This window comes from Hypanus sabinus, chromosome 10, assembly GCF_030144855.1.
Source record: "Hypanus sabinus isolate sHypSab1 chromosome 10, sHypSab1.hap1, whole genome shotgun sequence".
NCBI lineage: Eukaryota > Metazoa > Chordata > Chondrichthyes > Myliobatiformes > Dasyatidae > Hypanus > Hypanus sabinus.
Genome location: NC_082715.1, coordinates 154,767,993 through 154,794,358, shown reverse-complemented (window position 1 = coordinate 154,794,358; position 26,366 = coordinate 154,767,993).

Here is a 26,366-nt window from a genome sequence, read left to right as displayed (position 1 = left end):
AACAGGACTGAACCCTGGGGGTGAAGGGGGTAGAGAACAGGACTGAACCCTGGGTGTGTTGAGAACAGGACTGAACCCTGGGTGTGAAGGGGGTAGAGAACAGGACTGAACCCTGGGGGTGAAGGGAGTAGAGAACAGGACTGAACCATGGGGGTGAAGGGGGTAGAGAAGAGAACAGAACCCTGGGGGCGAAGGGGGTAGAGAACAGGACTGAACCCTGGGGGTGAAGGGGGTAGAGAACAGGACTGAACACTGGGTGTGAAGGGGTAGAGAACAGGACTGAACCCTGGGGGTGAAGGGGGTAGGGAACAGGACTGAACCCTGGGGGTGAAGGGTGTAGAGAACAGGACTGAACCCTGGGGGTGAAGGTGGTAGAGAACAGGACTGAACACTGGGGGTGAAGGTGGTAGAGAACAGGACTGAACCCTGGGTGAGAGGGGGGTAGGGAACAGGACTGAACCCTGGGGGTGAAGGGTGTAGAGAAGAGGACTGAACCCTGGGGGTGAAGGGAGTAGAGAACAGGACTGAACCCTGGGTGAGAGGGGGGTAGGGAACAGGACTGAACCCTGGGGGTGAAGGGGGTAGAGAACAGGACTGAACCATGGGGGTGAAGGGGGTAGAGAACAGGACTGAACCCTGGGGATGAAGGGAGTAGAGAACAGGACTGAACCCTGGGTGAGAGGGGGGTAGGGAACAGGACTGAACCCTGGGGGTGAAGGGAGTAGAGAACAGGACTGAACCATGGGGGTGAAGGGGGTAGAGAAGAGAACAGAAACCTGGGGGCGAAGGGAGTAGAGAACAGGACTGAACCCTGGGGGTGAAGGGAGTAGAGAACAGGACTGAACCCTGGGGGTGAAGGGGGTAGAGAAGAGAACACAACCCTGGGTGAGAGGGGGGTAGGGAACAGGACTGAACCCTGGGTGAGAAGGGGGTAGCGAACAGGACTGAACCCTGGGGGTGAATGGGGTAGAGAACAGGACTGAACCCTGGGGGTGAAGGGTGTAGAGAACAGGACTGAACCCTGGGGGTGAAGGGAGTAGAGAACAGGACTGAACCATGGGGGTGAAGGGGGTAGAGAAGAGAACACAACCCTGGGGGTGAAGGGGGTAGAGAACAGGACTGAACCCTGGGTGAGAAGGGGGTAGAGAACAGGACTGAACGCTGGGGGTGAAGGGGGTAGAGAATAGGACTGATCCCTGGGGGTGAAGTGGGTAGAGAACAGGACTGAACCCTGGGGTGAAGTGGGTAGAGAACTGGACTGAACCCTGGGGGTGAATGCGGTAGAGAACAGGACTGATCCCTGGGCGTGAAGGGGGTAGAGAACAGGACTGAACCATGTGCGTGAATGCGGTAGAGAACAGGACTGATCCCTGGGGGTGAAGGGGGTAGAGAACAGGACTGAACCCTGGGGGTGAAGGGGGTAGAGAACAGGACTGAACCCTGTGCGTGAATGCGGTAGAGAACAGGACTGAACCCTGTGCGTGAAGGGGGTAGAGAACAGGACTGAACCCTGGGGTGAAGTGGGTAGAGAACAGGACTGAACACTGGGGGTGAAGGGGGTATAGAACAGGATTGATTCCTGGGGTTGAAGGGGGTAGAGAGCAGTACTGAACCCTGGGGGTGAATGGGGTAGAGAACAGGACTGAACCCTGGGGGTGAAGGGGGTAGAGAACAGGACTGAACCCTTGGGGTGAAGGGGGTAGAGAACAGGACTGAACCCTATGCGTGAATGCGGTAGAGAACAGGACTGATCCCTGGGGGTGAAGGGGGTAGAGAACAGGACTGATCCCTGGGGGTGAAGGGGGTAGAGAACAGGACTGAACCCTGGGGGTGAAGGGGGTTGAGAACAGGACTGAACCCTGGGGGTGAATGGGGTAGAGAACAGGACTGAACCCTGGGGGTGAAGGGTGTAGAGAACAGGACTGAACCCTGGGGGTGAAGGGAGTAGAGAACAGGACTGAACCCTGGATGAGAAGGGGGTAGAGAAGAGAACACAATCCTGGGCAAGAAGGGGGCAGAGAACGGGACTGAACCCTGGGGGTGAAGGGGGTAAAGAACAGGACTGAACACTGGGGGTGAAGAGGGTAGATAACAGGACTGAACCCTGGGGGTGATGGGCGTAGAGAAGAGAACACAACCCTGGGCTTGATAGGGGTAGAGAACAGGACTGAACCCTGGGGGTGAATGGGGTAGAGAACAGGACTGAACCCTGGGGTGAAGGGGGTAGTGAACTGGACTGAACACTGGGGGTGAAAGGGGTAGAGAACAGGACTGAACACTGGGGGTGAACGGGGTACATAACTGGCCTGAACCCTGGGGGTGAAGGGCGTAGAGAACAGTACCTAACACTGCGGTTGAAGGGGGTAGAGAACAGGACTGATTCCTGGGGGTGAAGGGGGTAGAGAACAGGACTGAACACTGGGGGTGAAGGTGGTAGAGAACAGGACTGAACCCTGGGTGAGAGGGGGGTAGGGAACAGGACTGAACCCTGGGGGTGAAGGGTGTAGAGAAGAGGACTGAACCCTGGGGGTGAAGGGAGTAGAGAACAGGACTGAACCCTGGGTGAGAGGGGGGTAGGGAACAGGACTGAACCCTGGGGGTGAAGGGGGTAGAGAACAGGACTGAACCATGGGGGTGAAGGGGGTAGAGAACAGGACTGAACCCTGGGGATGAAGGGAGTAGAGAACAGGACTGAACCCTGGGTGAGAGGGGGGTAGGGAACAGGACTGAACCCTGGGGGTGAAGGGAGTAGAGAACAGGACTGAACCATGGGGGTGAAGGGGGTAGAGAAGAGAACAGAAACCTGGGGGCGAAGGGAGTAGAGAACAGGACTGAACCCTGGGGGTGAAGGGAGTAGAGAACAGGACTGAACCCTGGGGGTGAAGGGGGTAGAGAAGAGAACACAACCCTGGGTGAGAGGGGGGTAGGGAACAGGACTGAACCCTGGGTGAGAAGGGGGTAGAGAACAGGACTGAACCCTGGGGGTGAAGGGGGTAGAGAACAGGACTGAACCCTGGGTGTGTTGAGAACAGGACTGAACCCTGGGTGTGAAGGGGGTAGAGAACAGGACTGAACCCTGGGGGTGAAGGGAGTAGAGAACAGGACTGAACCATGGGGGTGAAGGGGGTAGAGAAGAGAACAGAACCCTGGGGGCGAAGGGGGTAGAGAACAGGACTGAACCCTGGGGGTGAAGGGGGTAGAGAACAGGACTGAACACTGGGTGTGAAGGGGTAGAGAACAGGACTGAACCCTGGGGGTGAAGGGGGTAGGGAACAGGACTGAACCCTGGGGGTGAAGGGTGTAGAGAACAGGACTGAACCCTGGGGGTGAAGGTGGTAGAGAACAGGACTGAACACTGGGGGTGAAGGTGGTAGAGAACAGGACTGAACCCTGGGTGAGAGGGGGGTAGGGAACAGGACTGAACCCTGGGGGTGAAGGGTGTAGAGAAGAGGACTGAACCCTGGGGGTGAAGGGAGTAGAGAACAGGACTGAACCCTGGGTGAGAGGGGGGTAGGGAACAGGACTGAACCCTGGGGGTGAAGGGGGTAGAGAACAGGACTGAACCATGGGGGTGAAGGGGGTAGAGAACAGGACTGAACCCTGGGGATGAAGGGAGTAGAGAACAGGACTGAACCCTGGGTGAGAGGGGGGTAGGGAACAGGACTGAACCCTGGGGGTGAAGGGAGTAGAGAACAGGACTGAACCATGGGGGTGAAGGGGGTAGAGAAGAGAACAGAAACCTGGGGGCGAAGGGAGTAGAGAACAGGACTGAACCCTGGGGGTGAAGGGAGTAGAGAACAGGACTGAACCCTGGGGGTGAAGGGGGTAGAGAAGAGAACACAACCCTGGGTGAGAGGGGGGTAGGGAACAGGACTGAACCCTGGGTGAGAAGGGGGTAGCGAACAGGACTGAACCCTGGGGGTGAATGGGGTAGAGAACAGGACTGAACCCTGGGGGTGAAGGGTGTAGAGAACAGGACTGAACCCTGGGGGTGAAGGGAGTAGAGAACAGGACTGAACCATGGGGGTGAAGGGGGTAGAGAAGAGAACACAACCCTGGGGGTGAAGGGGGTAGAGAACAGGACTGAACCCTGGGTGAGAAGGGGGTAGAGAACAGGACTGAACGCTGGGGGTGAAGGGGGTAGAGAATAGGACTGATCCCTGGGGGTGAAGTGGGTAGAGAACAGGACTGAACCCTGGGGTGAAGTGGGTAGAGAACTGGACTGAACCCTGGGGGTGAATGCGGTAGAGAACAGGACTGATCCCTGGGCGTGAAGGGGGTAGAGAACAGGACTGAACCATGTGCGTGAATGCGGTAGAGAACAGGACTGATCCCTGGGGGTGAAGGGGGTAGAGAACAGGACTGAACCCTGGGGGTGAAGGGGGTAGAGAACAGGACTGAACCCTGTGCGTGAATGCGGTAGAGAACAGGACTGAACCCTGTGCGTGAAGGGGGTAGAGAACAGGACTGAACCCTGGGGTGAAGTGGGTAGAGAACAGGACTGAACACTGGGGGTGAAGGGGGTATAGAACAGGATTGATTCCTGGGGTTGAAGGGGGTAGAGAGCAGTACTGAACCCTGGGGGTGAATGGGGTAGAGAACAGGACTGAACCCTGGGGGTGAAGGGGGTAGAGAACAGGACTGAACCCTTGGGGTGAAGGGGGTAGAGAACAGGACTGAACCCTATGCGTGAATGCGGTAGAGAACAGGACTGATCCCTGGGGGTGAAGGGGGTAGAGAACAGGACTGATCCCTGGGGGTGAAGGGGGTAGAGAACAGGACTGAACCCTGGGGGTGAAGGGGGTTGAGAACAGGACTGAACCCTGGGGGTGAATGGGGTAGAGAACAGGACTGAACCCTGGGGGTGAAGGGTGTAGAGAACAGGACTGAACCCTGGGGGTGAAGGGAGTAGAGAACAGGACTGAACCCTGGATGAGAAGGGGGTAGAGAAGAGAACACAATCCTGGGCAAGAAGGGGGCAGAGAACGGGACTGAACCCTGGGGGTGAAGGGGGTAAAGAACAGGACTGAACACTGGGGGTGAAGAGGGTAGATAACAGGACTGAACCCTGGGGGTGATGGGCGTAGAGAAGAGAACACAACCCTGGGCTTGATAGGGGTAGAGAACAGGACTGAACCCTGGGGGTGAATGGGGTAGAGAACAGGACTGAACCCTGGGGTGAAGGGGGTAGTGAACTGGACTGAACACTGGGGGTGAAAGGGGTAGAGAACAGGACTGAACACTGGGGGTGAACGGGGTACATAACTGGCCTGAACCCTGGGGGTGAAGGGCGTAGAGAACAGTACCTAACACTGCGGTTGAAGGGGGTAGAGAACAGGACTGATTCCTGGGGGTGAAGGGGGTAGAGAACAGGACTGATCCCTGGGGTTGAAGGGGGTAGGGAACAGGACTGAACCCTGGGGGTGAAGGGTGTAGAGAACTGGACTGAACCCTGGGTGTGTTGAGAACAGGACTGAACCCTGGGTGTGAAGGGGGTAGAGAACAGGACTGAACCCTGGGGGTGAAGGAGTAGAGAAGAGGACTGAACCCTGGGTGTGAAGGGAGTTGAGAACAGGACTGAACCCTAGGGGTGAAGGGAGTAGAGAACAGGACTGAACCATGGGGGTGAAGGGGGTAGAGAAGAGAACAGAACCCTGGGGGCGAAGGGAGTAGAGAACAGGACTGAACCCTGGGGGTGAAGGGAGTAGAGAACAGGACTGAACCCTGGGGGTGAAGGGGGTAGAGAACAGGACTGAACCCTGGGTGTGAAGGGGTAGAGAACAGGACTGAACCCTGGGGGTGAAGGGGGTAGAGAACAGGACTGAACCCTGGGTGTGAAGGGGTAGAGAACAGGACTGAACCCTGGGTGTGAAGGGGGTAGAGAACAGGACTGAACCCTGGGTGTGTTGAGAACAGGACTGAACCCTGGGTGTGAAGGGGGTAGAGAACAGGACTGAACCCTGGGGGTGAAGGGAGTAGAGAACAGGACTGAACCATGGGGGTGAAGGGGGTAGAGAAGAGAACAGAACCCTGGGGGCGAAGGGGGTAGAGAACAGGACTGAACCCTGGGGGTGAAGGGGGTAGAGAACAGGACTGAACACTGGGTGTGAAGGGTAGAGAACAGGACTGAACCCTGGGGGTGAAGGGGGTAGGGAACAGGACTGAACCCTGGGGGTGAAGGGTGTAGAGAACAGGACTGAACCCTGGGGTGAAGGTGGTAGAGAACAGGACTGAACACTGGGGGTGAAGGTGGTAGAGAACAGGACTGAACCCTGGGTGAGAGGGGGGGTAGGGAACAGGACTGAACCCTGGGGGTGAAGGGTGTAGAGAAGAGGACTGAACCCTGGGGGTGAAGGGAGTAGAGAACAGGACTGAACCCTGGGTGAGAGGGGGGTAGGGAACAGGACTGAACCCTGGGGGTGAAGGGGGTAGAGAACAGGACTGAACCATGGGGGTGAAGGGGGTAGAGAACAGGACTGAACCCTGGGGATGAAGGGAGTAGAGAACAGGACTGAACCCTGGGTGAGAGGGGGGTAGGGAACAGGACTGAACCCTGGGGGTGAAGGGAGTAGAGAACAGGACTGAACCATGGGGGTGAAGGGGGTAGAGAAGAGAACAGAAACCTGGGGGCGAAGGGAGTAGAGAACAGGACTGAACCCTGGGGGTGAAGGGAGTAGAGAACAGGACTGAACCCTGGGGGTGAAGGGGGTAGAGAAGAGAACACAACCCTGGGTGAGAGGGGGGTAGGGAACAGGACTGAACCCTGGGTGAGAAGGGGGTAGCGAACAGGACTGAACCCTGGGGGTGAATGGGGTAGAGAACAGGACTGAACCCTGGGGGTGAAGGGTGTAGAGAACAGGACTGAACCCTGGGGGTGAAGGGAGTAGAGAACAGGACTGAACCATGGGGGTGAAGGGGGTAGAGAAGAGAACACAACCCTGGGGGTGAAGGGGGTAGAGAACAGGACTGAACCCTGGGTGAGAAGGGGGTAGAGAACAGGACTGAACGCTGGGGGTGAAGGGGGTAGAGAATAGGACTGATCCCTGGGGGTGAAGTGGGTAGAGAACAGGACTGAACCCTGGGGTGAAGTGGGTAGAGAACTGGACTGAACCCTGGGGGTGAATGCGGTAGAGAACAGGACTGATCCCTGGGCGTGAAGGGGGTAGAGAACAGGACTGAACCATGTGCGTGAATGCGGTAGAGAACAGGACTGATCCCTGGGGGTGAAGGGGGTAGAGAACAGGACTGAACCCTGGGGGTGAAGGGGGTAGAGAACAGGACTGAACCCTGTGCGTGAATGCGGTAGAGAACAGGACTGAACCCTGTGCGTGAAGGGGGTAGAGAACAGGACTGAACCCTGGGGTGAAGTGGGTAGAGAACAGGACTGAACACTGGGGGTGAAGGGGGTATAGAACAGGATTGATTCCTGGGGTTGAAGGGGGTAGAGAGCAGTACTGAACCCTGGGGGTGAATGGGGTAGAGAACAGGACTGAACCCTGGGGGTGAAGGGGGTAGAGAACAGGACTGAACCCTTGGGGTGAAGGGGGTAGAGAACAGGACTGAACCCTATGCGTGAATGCGGTAGAGAACAGGACTGATCCCTGGGGGTGAAGGGGGTAGAGAACAGGACTGATCCCTGGGGGTGAAGGGGGTAGAGAACAGGACTGAACCCTGGGGGTGAAGGGGGTTGAGAACAGGACTGAACCCTGGGGGTGAATGGGGTAGAGAACAGGACTGAACCCTGGGGGTGAAGGGTGTAGAGAACAGGACTGAACCCTGGGGGTGAAGGGAGTAGAGAACAGGACTGAACCCTGGATGAGAAGGGGGTAGAGAAGAGAACACAATCCTGGGCAAGAAGGGGGCAGAGAACGGGACTGAACCCTGGGGGTGAAGGGGGTAAAGAACAGGACTGAACACTGGGGGTGAAGAGGGTAGATAACAGGACTGAACCCTGGGGGTGATGGGCGTAGAGAAGAGAACACAACCCTGGGCTTGATAGGGGTAGAGAACAGGACTGAACCCTGGGGGTGAATGGGGTAGAGAACAGGACTGAACCCTGGGGTGAAGGGGGGTAGTGAACTGGACTGAACACTGGGGGTGAAAGGGGTAGAGAACAGGACTGAACACTGGGGGTGAACGGGGTACATAACTGGCCTGAACCCTGGGGGTGAAGGGCGTAGAGAACAGTACCTAACACTGCGGTTGAAGGGGGTAGAGAACAGGACTGATTCCTGGGGGTGAAGGGGGTAGAGAACAGGACTGATCCCTGGGGTTGAAGGGGGTAGGGAACAGGACTGAACCCTGGGGGTGAAGGGTGTAGAGAACTGGACTGAACCCTGGGTGTGTTGAGAACAGGACTGAACCCTGGGTGTGAAGGGGGTAGAGAACAGGACTGAACCCTGGGGGTGAAGGAGTAGAGAAGAGGACTGAACCCTGGGTGTGAAGGGAGTTGAGAACAGGACTGAACCCTAGGGGTGAAGGGAGTAGAGAACAGGACTGAACCATGGGGGTGAAGGGGGTAGAGAAGAGAACAGAACCCTGGGGGCGAAGGGAGTAGAGAACAGGACTGAACCCTGGGGGTGAAGGGAGTAGAGAACAGGACTGAACCCTGGGGGTGAAGGGGGTAGAGAACAGGACTGAACCCTGGGTGTGAAGGGGTAGAGAACAGGACTGAACCCTGGGGGTGAAGGGGGTAGAGAACAGGACTGAACCCTGGGTGTGAAGGGGTAGAGAACAGGACTGAACCCTGGGTGTGAAGGGGGTAGAGAACAGGACTGAATCCTGGGGGTGAAGGGGGTAGAGAACAGGACTGAATCCTGGGGGTGAAGGGGGTAGAGAACAGGACTGAACCCTGGGGGTGAAGGAGTAGAGAAGAGGACTGAACCCTGGGGGTGAATGAGTAGAGAAGAGGACTGAACCCTGGGTGAGAAGGGGGTAGAGAACAGGACTGAACCCTGGGTGTGAAGGGAGTTGAGAATAGGACTGAACCCTGGGTGAATGGGGTAGAGAATAGGACTGAACCCTGGGGGTGAAGGGGGCAGAGAACAGGACTGAACCCTGGGGGTGAAGGGGGTAGAGAACAGGACTGAACCCTGTGGGTGAAGGGAGTAGAGAACAGGACTGAACCATGGGGGTGAAGGGGGTAGAGAACAGGACTGAACCCTGGGTGTGAAGGGGGTAGAGAACAGGACTGAACCCTGGGAGTGAAGGGAGTTGAGAACAGGACTGAACCCTGGGGTGAAGGGAGTAGAGAACAGGACTGAACCATGGGGGCGAAGGGGGTAGAGAAGAGAACAGAACCCTGGGGGCGAAGGGAGTAGAGAACAGGACTGAACCCTGGGGGTGAATGGGGTAGAGAACAGGACTGAACCCTGGGGGTGAAGGGAGTAGAGAAGAGGACTGAACCATGCTGGTGAAGGGGGTAGAGAACAGGACTGAACCCTGGGTGAGAAGGGGGTAGAGAACAGGACTGAACCCTGGGTGAGAAGGGTTTAGAGAACAGGACTGAACCCTGGGGTGAAGTGGGTAGAGAACAGGACTGAACACTGGGGGTGAAGGGGGTAGAGAACAGGCCTGATCCCTGGGGGTGAAGGGGGTAGAGAACAGGATTGATTCCTGGGGTTGAAGGGGGTAGAGAGCAGTACTGAACCCTGGGGGTGAATGGGGTAGAGAACAGGACTGAACCCTGGGGGTGAAGGGGGTAGAGAACAGGACTGAACCCTGGGGGTGAAGGGGGTAGAGAACAGGACTGAACCCTATGCGTGAATGCGGTAGAGAACAGGACTGATCCCTGGGGGTGAAGGGGGTAGAGAACAGGACTGAACCCTGGGTGTGAAGGGGGTAGAGAACAGGACTGAACCCTGGGAGTGAAGGGAGTTGAGAACAGGACTGAACCCTGGGGGTGAAGGGAGTAGAGAACAGGACTGAACCATGGGGGCGAAGGGGGTAGAGAAGAGAACAGAACCCTGGGGGCGAAGGGAGTAGAGAACAGGACTGAACCCTGGGGGTGAAGGGGGTAGAGAACAGGACTGAACCCTGGGTGAGAAGGGGGTAGAGAACAGGACTGAACCCTGGGTGAGAAGGGGGTAGAGAACAGGACTGAACCCTGGGGTGAAGTGGGTAGAGAACAGGGCTGAACACTGGGGGTGAAGGGGGTAGAGAACAGGCCTGATCCCTGGGGGTGAAGGGGGTAGAGAACAGGATTGATTCCTGGGGTTGAAGGGGGTAGAGAGCAGTACTGAACCCTGGGGGTGAAAGGGGTAGAGAACAGGACTGAACCCTGGGGGTGAAGGGGGTAGAGAACAGGACTGAACCCTGGGGGTGAAGGGGGTAGAGAAGAGGACTGAACCCTATGCGTGAATGCGGTAGAGAACAGGACTGATCCCTGGGGGTGAAGGGGGCAGAGAACAGGACTGAACCCTGGGGGTGAAGGGGGTAGAGAATAGGACTGAACCCTGGATGAGAAGGGGGTAGAGAATAGGACTGAACCCTGGGGTGAAGGGGGTAGAGAACAGGACTGAACCCTGGGGTGAAGGGGTTGGAGAACTGGACTGAACACTGGGGGTGAAGGGGGTAAAGAACAGGACTGAACACTGGGGGTGAAGAGGGTAGATAACAGGACTGAACCCTGGGGGTGATGGGCGTAGAGAAGAGAACACAACCCTGGGCTTGATAGGGGTAGAGAACAGGACTGAACCCTGGGGGTGAATGGGGTAGAGAACAGGACTGAACCCTGGGGTGAAGGGGGTAGAGAACAGGACTGAACCCTGGGGTGAAGGGGGTAGTGAACTGGACTGAACACTGGGGGTGAAAGGGGTAGAGAACAGGACTGAACACTGGGGGTGAACGGGGTACATAACTGGCCTGAACCCTGGGGTGAAGGGCGTAGAGAACAGTACCTAACACTGCGGTTGAAGGGGGTAGAGAACAGGACTGATTCCTGGGGGTGAAGGGGGTAGAGAACAGGACTGATCCCTGGGGTTGAAGGGGGTAGGGAACAGGACTGAACCCTGGGGGTGAAGGGTGTAGAGAACTGGACTGAACCCTGGGTGTGTTGAGAACAGGACTGAACCCTGGGTGTGAAGTGGGTAGAGAACAGGACTGAACCCTGGGGGTGAAGGAGTAGAGAAGAGGACTGAACCCTGGGTGTGAAGGGAGTTGAGAACAGGACTGAACCCTGGGGGTGAAGGGAGTAGAGAACAGGACTGAACCATGGGGGTGAAGGGAGTAGAGAAGAGGACTGAACCATGCTGGTGAAGGGGGTAGAGAACAGGACTGAACCCTGGGTGAGAAGGGGGTAGAGAACAGGACTGAACCCTGGGTGAGAAGGGGGTAGAGAACAGGACTGAACCCTGGGGTGAAGTGGGTAGAGAACAGGACTGAACACTGGGGTGAAGGGGGTAGAGAACAGGCCTGATCCCTGGGGGTGAAGGGGGTAGAGAACAGGATTGATTCCTGGGGTTGAAAGGGGTAGAGAGCAGTACTGAACCCTGGGGGTGAATGGGGTAGAGAACAGGACTGAACCCTGGGGTGAAGGGGGTAGAGAACAGGACTGAACCCTGGGGGTGAAGGGGGTAGAGAACAGGACTGAACCCTATGCGTGAATGCGGTAGAGAACAGGACTGATCCCTGGGGGTGAAGGGGGTAGAGAACAGGACTGAACCCTGGGTGTGAAGGGGGTAGAGAACAGGACTGAACCCTGGGAGTGAAGGGAGTTGAGAACAGGACTGAACCCTGGGGGTGAAGGGGGTAGAGAACAGGACGGAACCCTGTGGGTGAAGGGGGTAGAGAACAGGACTGAACCCTGGGGGTGAAGGGGGTAGAGAACAGGACTGAACCCTGGGGGTGAAGGGGGTAGAGACAGGACTGAACCCTATGCGTGAATGCGGTAGAGAACAGGACTGATCCCTGGGGGTGAAGGGGGTAGAGAACAGGACTGAACCCTGGGTGTGAAGGGGGTAGAGAACAGGACTGAACCCTGGGAGTGAAGGGAGTTGAGAACAGGACTGAACCCTGGGGGTGAAGGGAGTAGAGAACAGGACTGAACCATGGGGGCGAAGGGGGTAGAGAAGAGAACAGAACCCTGGGGGCGAAGGGAGTTGAGAACAGGACTGAACCCTGGGGGTGAAGGGGGTAGAGAACAGGACTGAACCCTGGGGGTGAAGGGAGTAGAGAAGAGGACTGAACCATGGTGGTGAAGGGGGTAGAGAACAGGACTGAACCCTGGGTGAGAAGGGGGTAGAGAACAGGACTGAACCCTGGGTGAGAAGGGGGTAGAGAACAGGACTGAACCCTGGGGTGAAGTGGGTAGAGAACAGGACTGAACACTGGGGGTGAAGGGGGTAGAGAACAGGCCTGATCCCTGGGGGTGAAGGGGGTAGAGAACAGGATTGATTCCTGGGGTTGAAGGGGGTAGAGAGCAGTACTGAACCCTGGGGTGAATGGGGTAGGGAACAGGACTGAACCCTGGGGGTGAAGGGGGTAGAGAACAGGACTGAACCCTGGGGGTGAAGGGGGTAGAGAACAGGACTGAACCCTATGCGTGAATGCGGTAGAGAACAGGACTGATCCCTGGGGGTGAAGGGGGCAGAGAACAGGACTGAACCCTGGGGGTGAAGGGGGTAGAGAATAGGACTGAACCCTGGATGAGAAGGGGGTAGAGAATAGGACTGAACCCTGGGGTGAAGGGGGTAGAGAACAGGACTGAACCCCCTGGGGTGAAGGGGTTGGAGAACTGGACTGAACACTGGGGGTGAAGAGGGTAGAGAACAGGACTGAACCCTGGGGGTGAAGGGGGTAGAGAACAGGACTGAACCCTATGCGTGAATGCGGTAGAGAACAGGACTGATCCCTGGGGTGAAGGGTGGCAGAGAACAGGACTGAACCCTGGGGTGAAGGGGGTAGAGAACAGGACTGAACCCTGGGGTGAAGGGTTGGAGAACTGGACTGAACCCTGGGGGTGAATGGGGTAGAGAACAGGACTGAACCCTGGGGTGAAGGGGGTAGTGAACTGGACTGAACATTGGGGGTGAAAGGGGTAGAGAACAGGACTGAACACTGGGGGTGAACGGGGTACATAACTGGCCTGAACCCTGGGGGTGAAGGGCGTAGAGAACAGTACCTAACACTGCGGTTGAAGGGGGGTAGAGAACAGGACTGATTCCTGGGGTGAAGGGGGTAGAGAACAGGACTGATCCCTGGGTTGAAGGGTGTTAGGGAACAGGACTGAACCCTGGGGGTGAAGGGTGTAGAGAACTGGACTGAACCCTGGGTGTGTTGAGAACAGGACTGAACCCTGGGTGTGAAGGGGGTAGAGAACAGGACTGAACCCTGGGGGTGAAGGAGTAGAAAAGAGGACTGAACCCTGGGTGTGAAGGGAGTTGAGAACAGGACTGAACCCTGGGGGTGAAGGGAGTAGAGAACAGGACTGAACCATGGGGGTGAAGGGGGTAGAGAAGAGAACAGAACCCTGGGGGCGAAGGGAGTAGAGAACAGGACTGAACCCTGGGGGTGAAGGGAGTAGAGAACAGGACTGAACCGTGGGGGTGAAGGGGGTAGAGAACAGGACTGAACCCTGGGTGTGAAGGGGTAGAGAACAGGACTGAACCCTGGGGGTGAAGGGGGTAGAGAACAGGACTGAACCCTGGGTGTGAAGGGGGTAGAGAACAGGACTGAACCCTGGGGGTGAAGGGGGTAGAGAACAGGACTGAATCCTGGGGGTGAAGGGGGTAGAGAACAGGACTGAACCCTGGGGGTGAAGGAGTAGAGAAGAGGACTGAACCCTGGGGGTGAATGAGTAGAGAAGAGGACTGAACCCTGGGTGAGAAGGGGTAGAGACAGGACTGAACCCTGGGTGTGAAGGAGTTGAGAATAGGACTGAACCCTGGGTGAATGGGGTAGAGAATAGGACTGAACCCTGGGGGTGAAGGGGGCAGAGAATAGGACTGAACCCGGGGGTGAAGGGAGTAGAGAACAGGACTGAACCATGGGGGTGAAGGGGGTAGAGAACTGGACTGAACCCTGGGTGTGTTGAGAACAGGACTGAACCCTGGGTGTGAAGGGGGTAGAGAACAGGACTGAACCCTGGGAGTGAAGGGAGTCTGAGAACAGGACTGAACCCTGGGGGGTGAAGGGAGTTGAGAACAGGACTGAACCCTGGGGGTGAAGGGAGTAGAGAACAGGACTGAACCCTGGGGGTGAATGGGGTAGAGAACAGGACTGAACCCTGGGTGAAGGGGGTAGTGAACTGAACTGAACACTGGGGGTGAAGGGGGTAGAGAACAGGACTGAACACTGGGGTGGTGAACGGGGTACATAACTGGCCTGAACCCTGGGGGTGAAGGGCGTAGAGAACAGTACCTAACACTGCGGTTGAAGGGGGTAGAGAACAGGACTGATTCCTGGGGGTGAAGGGGGTAGAGAACAGGACTGATCCCTGGGGTTGAAGGGGGTAGGGAACAGGACTGAACCCTGGGGGTGAAGGGTGTAGAGAACTGGACTGAACCCTGGGTGTGTTGAGAACAGGACTGAACCCTGGGTGTGAAGGGGGTAGAGAACAGGACTGAACCCTGGGGGTGAAGGAGTAGAGAAGAGGACTGAACCCTGGGTGTGAAGGGAGTTGAGAACAGGACTGAACCCTGGGGGTGAAGGGAGTAGAGAACAGGACTGAACCATGGGGGTGAAGGGGGTAGAGAAGAGAACAGAACCCTGGGGGCGAAGGGAGTAGAGAACAGGACTGAACCCTGGGGGTGAAGGGAGTAGAGAACAGGACTGAACCCTGGGGGTGAAGGGGGTAGAGAACAGGACTGAACCCTGGGTGTGAAGGGGTAGAGAACAGGACTGAACCCTGGGGGTGAAGGGGGTAGAGAACAGGACTGAACCCTGGGTGTGAAGGGGTAGAGAACAGGACTGAACCCTGGGGGTGAAGGGGGTAGAGTACAGGACTGAATCCTGGGGGTGAAGGGGGTAGAGAACAGGACTGAACCCTGGGGGTGAAGGAGTAGAGAAGAGGACTGAACCCTGGGTGAGAAGGGGGTAGAGAACAGGACTGAACCCTGGGTGTGAAGGGAGTTGAGAATAGGACTGAACCCTGGGTGAATGGGGTAGAGAATAGGACTGAACCCTGGGGGTGAAGGGGGCAGAGAATAGGACTGAACCCTGGGGGTGAAGGGAGTAGAGAACAGGACTGAACCATGGGGGTGAAGGGGGTAGAGAACTGGACTGAACCCTGGGTGTGTTGAGAACAGGACTGAACCCTGGGTGTGAAGGGGGTAGAGAACAGGACTGAACCCTGGGAGTGAAGGGAGTTGAGAACAGGACTGAACCCTGGGGGTGAAGGGAGTTGAGAACAGGACTGAACCCTGGGGGTGAAGGGAGTAGAGAACAGGACTGAACCATGGGGGCGAAGGGAGTAGAGAACAGGACTGAACCCTGGGGGTGAAGGGAGTAGAGAACAGGACTGAACCATGGGGGTGAAGGGGGTAGAGAACTGGACTGAACCCTGGGTGTGAAGGGAGTTGAGAATAGGACTGAACCCTGGGTGAGAGGGGGGTGGGGAACAGGACTGAACCCTGGGGGTGAAGGGTGTAGAGAACAGGACTGAACCCTGGGGGTGAAGGGCGTAGAGAACAGTACCTAACACTGCGGTTGAAGGGGGTAGAGAACAGGACTGATTCCTGGGGGTGAAGGGGGTAGAGAACAGGACTGATCCCTGGGGTTGAAGGGTGTAGGGAACAGGACTGAACCCTGGGGGTGAAGGGTGTAGAGAACAGGACTGAACCCTGGGGGTGAAGGAGTAGAGAAGAGGACTGAACCCTGGGTGTGAAGGGAGTTGAGAACAGGACTGAACCCTGGGGGTGAAGGGAGTAGAGAACAGGACTGAACCATGGGGGTGAAGGGGGTAGAGAAGAGAACAGAACCCTGGGGGCGAAGGGAGTAGAGAACAGGACTGAACCCTGGGGGTGAAGGGAGTAGAGAACAGGACTGAACCCTGGGGGTGAAGGGGGTAGAGAACAGGACTGAACCCTGGGTGTGAAGGGGTAGAGAACAGGACTGAACCCTGGGGGTGAAGGGGGTAGAGAACAGGACTGAACCCTGGGTGTGAAGGGGTAGAGAACAGGACTGAACCCTGGGGGTGAAGGGGGTAGAGAAGAGGACTGAATCCTGGGGGTGAAGGGGGTAGAGAACAGGACTGAACCCTGGGGGTGAATGAGTAGAGAAGAGGACTGAACCCTGGGGGTGAAGGAGTAGAGAAGAGGACTGAACCCTGGGGGTGAAGGGGGTAGAGAACAGGACTGAATCCTGGGGGTGAAGGGGGTAGAGAACAGGACTGAACCCTGGGGGTGAAGGAGTAGAGAAGAGGACTGAACCCTGGGGGTGAAGGAGTAGAGAAGAGGACTGAACCCTGGGTGAGAAGGGGGTAGAGAACAGGACTGAACCCTGGGTGTGAAGGGAGTTGAGAATAGGACTGAACCCTGGGGGTGAAGGGGGCAGAGAATAGGACTGAACCCCGGGTGTGAAGGGAGTAGAGAACAGGACTGAACCATGGGGGTGAAGGGGGTAGAGAACTGGACTGAACCCTGGGTGTGTTGAGAACAGGACTGAACCCTGGGTGTGAAGGGGGTAGAGAACAGGACTGAACCCTGGGTGTGAAGGGGGTAGAGAACAGGACTGAACCCTGGGAGTGAAGGGAGTTGAGAACAGGACTGAACCCTGGGGGTGAAGGGAGTTGAGAACAGTACTGAACCATGGGGGCGAAGGGAGTAGAGAACAGGACTGAACCCTGGGGGTGATGGGAGTAGAGAACAGGACTGAACCATGGGGGTTAAGGGGGTAGAGAACTGGACTGAACCCTGGGTGTGAAGGGAGTTGAGAATAGGACTGAACCCTGGGTGAGAGGGGGGTATGGAACAGGACTGAACCATGGGGGTGAAGGGGGTAGAGAATTGGACTGAAACCTGGGTGTGTTGAGAACAGGACTGAACCCTGGGTGTGAAGGGGGTAGAGAACAGGACTGAACCCTGGGGGTGAAGGAGTAGAGAAGAGTACTGAACCCTGGGGGTTAAGGGGGTAGAGAACAGGACTGAACCCTGGGGGTGAAGGAGTAGAGAAGAGGACTGAACCCTGGGAGTGAAGGGAGTAGAGAACAGGACTGAACCATGGGGGTGAAGGGGGTAGAGAAGGGAACAGAACCCTGGGGGCGAAGGGAGTAGAGAACAGGCATGAACCTTGGGGGTGAAGGGAGTAGAGAACAGGACTGAACCCTGGGGGTGAAGGGGCTAGGGACAGGACTGAACCCTGGGTGTGAAGGGGGTAGAGAAGAGAACACAACCCTGGGTGAGAGGGGGGTAGGGAACAGGACTGAATCCTGGGGGTGAAGGGGGTAGAAAACAGGACTGAACCCTGGGTGAGAAGGGGGTAGAGAACAGGACTGAACCCTGGGGGTGAATGGGGTAGAGAACAGGACTGATTCCTGGGGGTGAAGGGGGTAGAGAACAGGACTGATCCCTGGGGTTGAAGGGGGTAGAGAACAGGACTGAACCCTGGGGGTGAAGGGAGAAGAGAACAGGACTGATTCCTAGGGGTGAAGGGGGTAGAGAACAGGACTGATCCCTGGGGTTGAAGGGGGTAGGGAACAGGACTGAACCCTGGGGGTGAAGGGTGTAGAGAACAGGACTGAACCATGGGGGTGAAGGGGGTAGAGAACTGGACTGAACCCTGGGTGTGTTGAGAACAGGACTGAACCCTGGGTGTGAAGGGGGTAGAGAACAGGACTGAACCCTGGGGGTGAAGGAGTAGAGAAGAGGACTGAACCCTGGGTGTGAAGGGAGTTGAGAACAGGACTGAACCCTGGGGGTGAAGGGAGTAGAGAACAGGACTGAACCCTGGGGGTGAAGGGAGTAGAGAACAGGACTGAACCCTGGGGGTGAAGGGAGTAGAGAACAGGACTGAACCCTGGGGGTGAAGGGGGTAGAGAACAGGACTGAACCCTGGGTGTGAAGGGGTAGAGAACAGGACTGAACACTCGGGGTGAAGGGGGTAGAGTACAGGACTGAACCCTGGGTGTGAAGGGGTAGAGAACAGGACTGAACCCTGGGGGTGAAGGGGGTAGAGAACAGGACTGAATCCTGGGGGTGAAGGGGGTAGAGAACAGGACTGAACCCTGGGTGTGAAGGGGTAGAGAACGGGACTGAACCCTGGGGGTGAAGGAGTAGAGAAGAGGACTGAACCCTGGGTGAGAAGGGGGTAGAGAACAGGACTGAACCCTGGGGGTGAAGGGAGTAGAGAACAGGACTGAACCCTGTGGGTGAAGGGAGTAGAGAACAGGACTGAACCATGGGGGTGATGGGGGTAGAGAACTGGACTGAACCCTGGGTGTGAAGGGAGTTGAGAATAGGACTGAACCCTGGGTGAAAGGGGGGTAGGGAACAGGACTGAACCCTGGGGGTGAAGAGAGTAGAGAACAGGACTGAACCCTGGGTGAGAGGGGGGTAGAGAACAGGACTGAACCCTGGGGGTGAAGAGATTAGAGAACAGGACTGAACCCTGGGGGTGAAGGGGGTAGAGAACTGGACTGAACCCTGGGTGAGAAGGGTGTAGAGAACAGGACTGAATCCTGGGGGTGAAGGGGGTAGAAAACATGACTGAACCCTGGGTGAGAAGGGGGTAGAGAACAGGACTGAACCCTGGGGGTGAATGGGGTAGAGAACAGGACTGATCCCTGGGGTTGAAGGGGGTAGAGAACAGGACTGAACCCTGGGGGTGAAGGGAGAAGAGAACAGGACTGATTCCTAGGGGTAAAGGGGGTAGAGAATAGGACTGAACCCTGGGTGAGAAGGGGGTAGAGAACAGGACTGAACCCTGGGGGTGAAGGGAGTAGAGAACAGGACTGAACCATGGGGGTGAAGGGGGTGGAGAACTGGACTGAACCCTGGGTGTGTTGAGAACAGGACTGAACCCTGGGTGTGCAGGGGGTAGAGAACAGGACTGAACCCTGGGGGTGAAGGAGTAGAGAAGAGGACTGGACCCTGGGTGTGAAGGGAGTTGAGAACAGGACTGAACCCTGGGGGTGAAGGGAGTAGAGAACAGGACTGAACCATGGGGGTGAAGGGGGTAGAGAAGAGAACAGAACCCTGGGGGCGAAGGGAGTAGAGAACAGGACTGAACCCTGGGGGTGAAGGGAGTAGAGAACAGGACTGAACCCTGGGGGTGAAGGGGGTAGAGAACAGGACTGAACCCTGGGTGTGAAGGGGTAGAGAACAGGACTGAACACTCGGGGTGAAGGGGGTAGAGAACAGGTCTGAACCCTGGGTGTGAAGGGGTAGAGAACAGGACTGAACCCTGGGGGTGAAGGGGGTAGAGAACAGGACTGAATCCTGGGGGTGAAGGGGGTAGAGAACAGGACTGAACCCTGGGTGTGAAGGGGGTAGAGAACAGGACTGAACCCTGGGGGTGAAGGAGTAGAGAAGAGGACTGAACCCTGGGTGAGAAGGGGGTAGAGAACAGGACTGAACCCTGGGGGTGAAGGGAGTAGAGAACAGGACTGAACCCTGGGTGTGAAGGGAGTTGAGAATAGGACTGAACCCTGGGGGTGAAGGGGGTAGAGAACAGGACTGAACCATCGGAGTGAAGGGGGTAGAGAACAGGACTGAACCCTGGGGGTGAAGGGGGTAGAGAACAGGACTGAACCCTGGGTGTGAAGGGGTAGAGAACGGGACTGAACCCTGGGGGTGAAGGAGTAGAGAAGAGGACTGAACCCTGGGTGAGAAGGGGGTTGAGAACAGGACTGAACCCTGGGGGTGAAGGGAGTAGAGAACAGGACTGAACCCTGGGGGTGAAGGGAGTAGAGAACAGGACTGAACCATGGGGGTGATGGGGGTAGAGAACTGGACTGAACCCTGGGTGTGAAGGGAGTTGAGAATAGGACTGAACCCTGGGTGAGAGGGGGGTAGGGAACAGGACTGAACCCTGGGGGTGAAGAGAGTAGAGAACAGGACTGAACCCTGGGTGAGAGGGGGGTAGAGAACAGGACTGAACCCTGGGGGTGAAGAGAGTAGAGAACAGGACTGAACCCTGGGGGTGAAGGGGGTAGAGAACTGGACTGAACCCTGGGTGAGAAGGGTGTAGAGAACAGGACTGAATCCTGGGGGTGAAGGGGGTAGAAAACATGACTGAACCCTGGGGTTGAAGGGGGTAGAGAACAGGACTGAACCCTGGGGGTGAAGGGAGAAGAGAACAGGACTGATTCCTAGGGGTAAAGGGGGTAGAGAATAGGACTGAACCCTGGGTGAGAAGGGGGTAGAGAACAGGACTGAACCCTGGGGGTGAAGGGAGTAGAGAACAGGACTGACCATGGGGGTGAAGGGGGTAGAGAACTGGACTGAACCCTGGGTGTGTTGAGAACAGGACTGAACCCTGGGTGTGCAGGGGGTAGAGAACAGGACTGAACCCTGGGGGTGAAGGAGTAGAGAAGAGGACTGGACCCTGGGTGTGAAGGGAGTTGAGAACAGGACTGAACCCTGGGGGTGAAGGGAGTAGAGAACAGGACTGAACCATGGGGGTGAATGGGGTAGAGAACAGGACTGATCCCTGGGGTTGAAGGGGGTAGAGAACAGGACTGAACCCTGGGGGTGAAGGGAGAAGAGAACAGGACTGATTCCTAGGGGTAAAGGGGGTAGAGAATAGGACTGAACCCTGGGTGAGAAGGGGGTAGAGAACAGGACTGAACCCTGGGGGTGAAGGGAGTAGAGAACAGGACTGAACCATGGGGGTGAAGGGGGTAGAGAACTGGACTGAACCCTGGGTGTGTTGAGAACAGGACTGAACCCTGGGTGTGCAGGGGGTAGAGAACAGGACTGAACCCTGGGGGTGAAGGAGTAGAGAAGAGGACTGGACCCTGGGTGTGAAGGGAGTTGAGAACAGGACTGAACCCTGGGGGTGAAGGGAGTAGAGAACAGGACTGAACCATGGGGGTGAAGGGGGTAGAGAAGAGAACAGAACCCTGGGGGCGAAGGGAGTAGAGAACAGGACTGAACCCTGGGGGTGAAGGGAGTAGAGAACAGGACTGAACCCTGGGGGTGAAGGGAGTAGAGAACAGGACTGAACCCTGGGGGTGAAGGGGGTAGAGAACAGGACTGAACCCTGGGTGTGAAGGGGTAGAGAACAGGACTGAACACTCGGGGTGAAGGGGGTAGAGAACAGGACTGAACCCTGGGTGTGAAGGGGTAGAGAACAGGACTGAACCCTGGGGGTGAAGGGGGTAGAGAACAGGACTGAATCCTGGGCGTGAATGGGGTAGAGAACAGGACTGAACCCTGGGTGTGAAGGGGGTAGAGAACAGGACTGAACCCTGGGGGTGAAGGAGTAGAGAAGAGGACTGAACCCTGGGTGAGAAGGGGGTAGAGAACAGGACTGAACCCTGGGGGTGAAGGGAGTAGAGAACAGGACTGAACCCTGGGTGTGAAGGGAGTTGAGAATAGGACTGAACCCTGGGGGTGAAGGGGGTAGAGAACAGGACTGAACCATCGGAGTGAAGGGGGTAGAGAACAGGACTGAACCCTGGGGGTGAAGGGGGTAGAGAACAGGACTGAACCATCGGAGTGAAGGGGGTAGAGAACTGGACTGAACCCTGGGGGTGAAGGGGGTAGATAACAGGACTGAACCATCGGAGTGAAGGGGGTAGAGAACTGGACTGAACCCTGGGGGTGAAGGGGGTAGAGAAGAGAACACAACCCTGGGTGAGAGGGGGGTAGAAAACATGACTGAACCCTGGGTGAGAAGGGGGTAGAGAACAGGACGAAACCTGGGGGTGAATGGGGTAGAGAACAGGACTGATTCCTGGGGGTGAAGGGGGTAGAGAACAGGACTGAACCCTGGGGGTGAAGGGAGAAGAGATCAGGACTGAACCCTGGGCAAGAAGGGGGTAGAGAATAGGACTGAACCCTGGGCAAGAAGGGGGTAGAGAATAGGACTGAACCCTGGGGGTGAAGGGAGTAGAGAACAGGACTGAACAATGGGGGTGAAGGGGGTAGAGAAGAGAACAGAACCCTGGGGGCGAAGGGAGTAGAGAACAGGACTGAACCCTGGGGGTGAAGGGGGTAGAGAACAGGACTGAACCCTGGGGGTGAAGGGGGCAGAGAATAGGACTGAACCCTGGGTGAGAAGGGGGTAGAGAACAGGACTGAACCCTGGGGGTGAAGGGAGTAGAGAACAGGACTGAACCCTGGGGCTGAAGGGGGTAGAGAAGAGAACACAACCCTGGGGGTGAAGGGGGTAGAGAACAGGACTGAACCCTGGGTGAGAAGGGGGTAGAGAACAGGACTGAACGCTGGGGGTGAAGGGGGTAGAGAACAGGACTGAACACTGGGGGTGAAGGGTGTAGAGAACAGGACTGAACCCTGGGGGTGAAGGGAGTAGAGAACAGGACTGAACCATGGGGGTGAAGGGGGGTAGAGAACTGGACTGAACCCTGGGTGTGTTGAGAACAGGACTGAATCCTGGGGGTGAAGGGTGTAGAGAACAGGACTGAACCCTGGGGGTGAAGGAGTAGAGAAGAGGACTGAACCATGGGGGTGAAGGGGGTAGAGAAGAGAACAGAACCCTGGGGGCGAAGGGAGTAGAGAACAGGACTGAACCCTGGGGGTGAAGGGAGTAGAGAACAGGACTGAACCCTGGGGGTGAAGGGAGTAGAGAACAGGACTGAACCCTGGGAGTGAAGGGGGTAGAGAAGAGAACACAACCCTGCGTGAGAGGGGGGTAGGGAACAGGACTGAATCCTGGGGGTGAAGGGGGTAGAAAACAGGACTGAACCCTGGGTGAGAAGGGGGTAGAGAACAGGACTGAACCCTGGGGGTGAATGGGGTAGAGAACAGGACTGAACCCTGGGGGTGAAGGGTGTAGAGAACAGGACTGAACCCTGGGGGTGAAGGGAGTAGAGAACAGGTCTGAACCCTGGGGCTGAAGGGGGTAGAGAAGAGAACACAACCCTGGGGGTGAAGGGGGTAGAGAACAGGACTGAACCCTGGGTGAGAAGGGGGTAGAGAACAGGACTGAACGCTGGGGGTGAAGGGGTAGAGAAGAGAACACAACCCTGGGGGTGAAGGGGGTAGAGAACAGGACTGAACCCTGGGTGAGAAGGGGGTAGAGAACAGGACTGAACGCTGGGGGTGAAGGGGGTAGAGAACATGACTGAACACTGGGGGTGAAGGGGGTAGAGAACAGGCCTGATCCCTGGGGGTGAAGGGGGTAGAGAACAGGACTGATCCCTGGGGGTGAAGGGGGTAGAGAACAGGACTGAACCCTGGGGGTGAAGGGGGTAGAGAACAGGACTGAACCCTGTGCGTGAATGCGGTAGAGAACAGGACTGAACCCTGTGCGTGAAGGGGGTAGAGAACAGGACTGAACCCTGTGCGTGAATGCGGTAGAGAACAGGACTGATCCCTGGGGGTGAAGGGGGTAGAGAACAGGACTGATCCCTGGGGGTGAAGTGGGTAGTGAAGAGAACACAATCCTGGGCTTGATAGGGGCAGAGAACAGGACTGAACCCTGGGGGTGAATGGGGTAGAGAACAGGACTGAACCCTGGGTGTGAAGGGAGTAGAGAACAGGACTGAACACTGGGTGAGAATGGGGTAGAGAACAGGACTGAACCCTGGGGTGAAGGGGGTAGTGAACTGGACTGAACACTGGGGGTGAAGGGGGTAGAGAACAGTACCTAACACTGCGGTTGAAGGGGGCAGAGAACAGGACTGATTCCTGGGGGTGAAGGGGGTAGAGAACAGGACTGATCCCTGGGGTTGAAGGGGGTAGAGAACAGGACTGAACCCTGGGGGTGAAGGGAGAAGAGAACAGGACTGATTCCTGGGGGTGAAGGGGGTAGAGAACAGGACTGATCCCTGGGGTTGAAGGGGGTAGGGAACAGGACTGAACCCTGGGCGAGAAGTGGGTAGAGAATAGGACTGAACCCTGGGGTGAAGGGGGTAGGGAAGGGAACACAACACTGTCTGAGAAGGGGGTAGAGAACAGGACTGAACCATGAGGGTGAAGGGGGCAGAGAATAGGACTGAACACTGGGAGTTAAGGGGGTAGAGAAGAGAACACAACCCTGGGAGAGAAGGGGGTAGAGAACAGGACTGAACCCTGGGTGGTGAAGGGGGTGGAGAATAGGACTGAACCCTGGATTAGAAGGGGGTAGAGAACAGGACTGAACCCTGGGGGTGAAGGGGGAAGAGAACAGGACTGAACCCTGGGAGTGAAGGGGGTAGAGAACAGGACTGAACCCTGGGGGTGATGGGGGTAGAGAACAGGACTGAACCCTGGGTGTGAAGGGGGAAGAGAACAGGCATGAACCCTGGGGGTGAAAGGAGTAGAGAACAAGACTGAACCCTGGGGGTGAAGGGGGTAGTGAACAGGACTGAACCCTGGGGGTGAAGGGGGTAGAGAATAGGACTGAACCCTGGGTGAGAAGGGGGTAGTGAACAGGACTGAACCCTGGGGTGAAGGTGGTAGAAAACAGGACTGAACCCTGGGGGTGAAGGGGGTAGAGAACAGGACTGAACCCTGGGGGTGAAGGGGGTAGAGAATAGGACTGAACCCTGGGGTGAAGGTGGTAGAAAACAGGACTGAACCCTGGGGGTGAAGGGGGTAGAGAACAGGACTGAACCCTGGGGGTGAAGGGGGTAGAGAATAGGACTGAACCCTGGGTGAGAAGGGGGTAGTGAACAGGACTGAACCCTGGGGTGAAGGTGGTAGAAAACAGGACTGAATCCTGGGGGTGAAGGGGGAAGAGAACAGGACTGAACCCTGTGCGTGAATGGGGTAGAGAACAGGACTGATCCCATGGGTTGAATGGGGTAGAGAACAGGACTGAACCCTCGGTGTGAAGGGGGTAGAGAAGAGAACACAATCCTGGGCAAGAAGGGGGCAGAGAACAGGACTGAACGCTGGTGGTGAAGGGGGTAGAGAACAGGACTGAACCCTGGGGGTGAAGGGTGTAGAGAACAGGACAGAACACAGGGGGTGAACGGGGTACATAACAGGCCTGAACCCTGGGGGTGAAGGGGATAGAGAACAGGACTGAACCCTGTGCGTGAATGCGGTAGAGAACAGGACTGATCCCAGGGGTTGAAGGGGTTAGAGAAGAGAACACAATCCTGGGCAAGAAGGGGGCAGAGAACAGGACTGAACCCTGGGGGTGAAGGGGGTAGAGAACAGGACTGAATCCTGGGGGTGAAGGGGGAAGAGAACAGGACTGAACCCTGGGGGTGAAGGGGGAAGAGAACAGGACTGAACCCTGGGGGTGAAGGGGGCAGAGAACAGGACTGAATGCTGGGGGTGAAGGGGGTAGAGAATAGGACTGAACCCTGGGTGAGAAGGGGGTAGAGAACAGGACTGAACCCTGGGGTGAACGGAATAGAGAACAGGACTGAACACTGGGGGTGAACGGGGTACATAACAGGCCTGAACCCTGGGGGTGAAGGGGGTAGAGAACAGGATTGATTCCTGGGGGTGAAGGGGGTAGAGAACAGGACTGATCCCTGGGGGTGAACGGGATAGAGAACAGGACTGAACCCTCGGTGTGAAGGGGGTAGAGAAGAGAACACAATCCTGGGCAAGAAGGGGGCAGAGAACAGGACTGAACCCTGGGGGTGAAGGGGGCAGAGAACGGGACTGAACCCTGGGGTGAAGGGGGTAGAGAACAGGACTGAACCCTGGGGTGAAGGGGGTAGAGAACAGGACTGAACACTGGGGTGAAGGGGGTAGAGAACTGGACTGAACACTGGGGGTGAATGGGGTAGAGAACAGGACTGAACCCTGGGGGTGAAGGGGGTAGAGAATAGGACTGAACCCTGGGTGAGAAGGGGGTAGAGAATAGGACTGAACCCTGGGGTGAAGGGGGTAGAGAACAGGACTGAACCCTGGGGTGAAGGGGGTAAAGAACTGGACTGAACACTGGGGGTGAAGGTGGTAGAGAACAGGACTGAACACTGGGGGTGAAGGTGGTAGAGAACAGGACTGAACCCTGGGGGTGATGGAGGTAGAGAAGAGAACACAACCCTGGGCTTGATAGGGGTAGAGAACAGGACTGAACACTGGGTGAGAAGGGGGTAGAGAACTGGCCTGAACCCTGGGGGTGAAGGACGTAGAGAACAGGACTGTACCCTGGGCAAGAAGGGGGTAGAGAATAGGACTGAACCCTGGGGTGAAGGGGTTAGGGAAGGGAACACAACACTGTCTGAGAAGGGGGTAGAGAACAGGACTGAACAATGAGGGTGAAGGGGGCAGAGAATAGGACTGAACACTGGGAGTTAAGGGGGTAGAGAAGAGAACACAACCCTGGGTGAGAAGGGGGTAGAGAACAGGACTGAACCC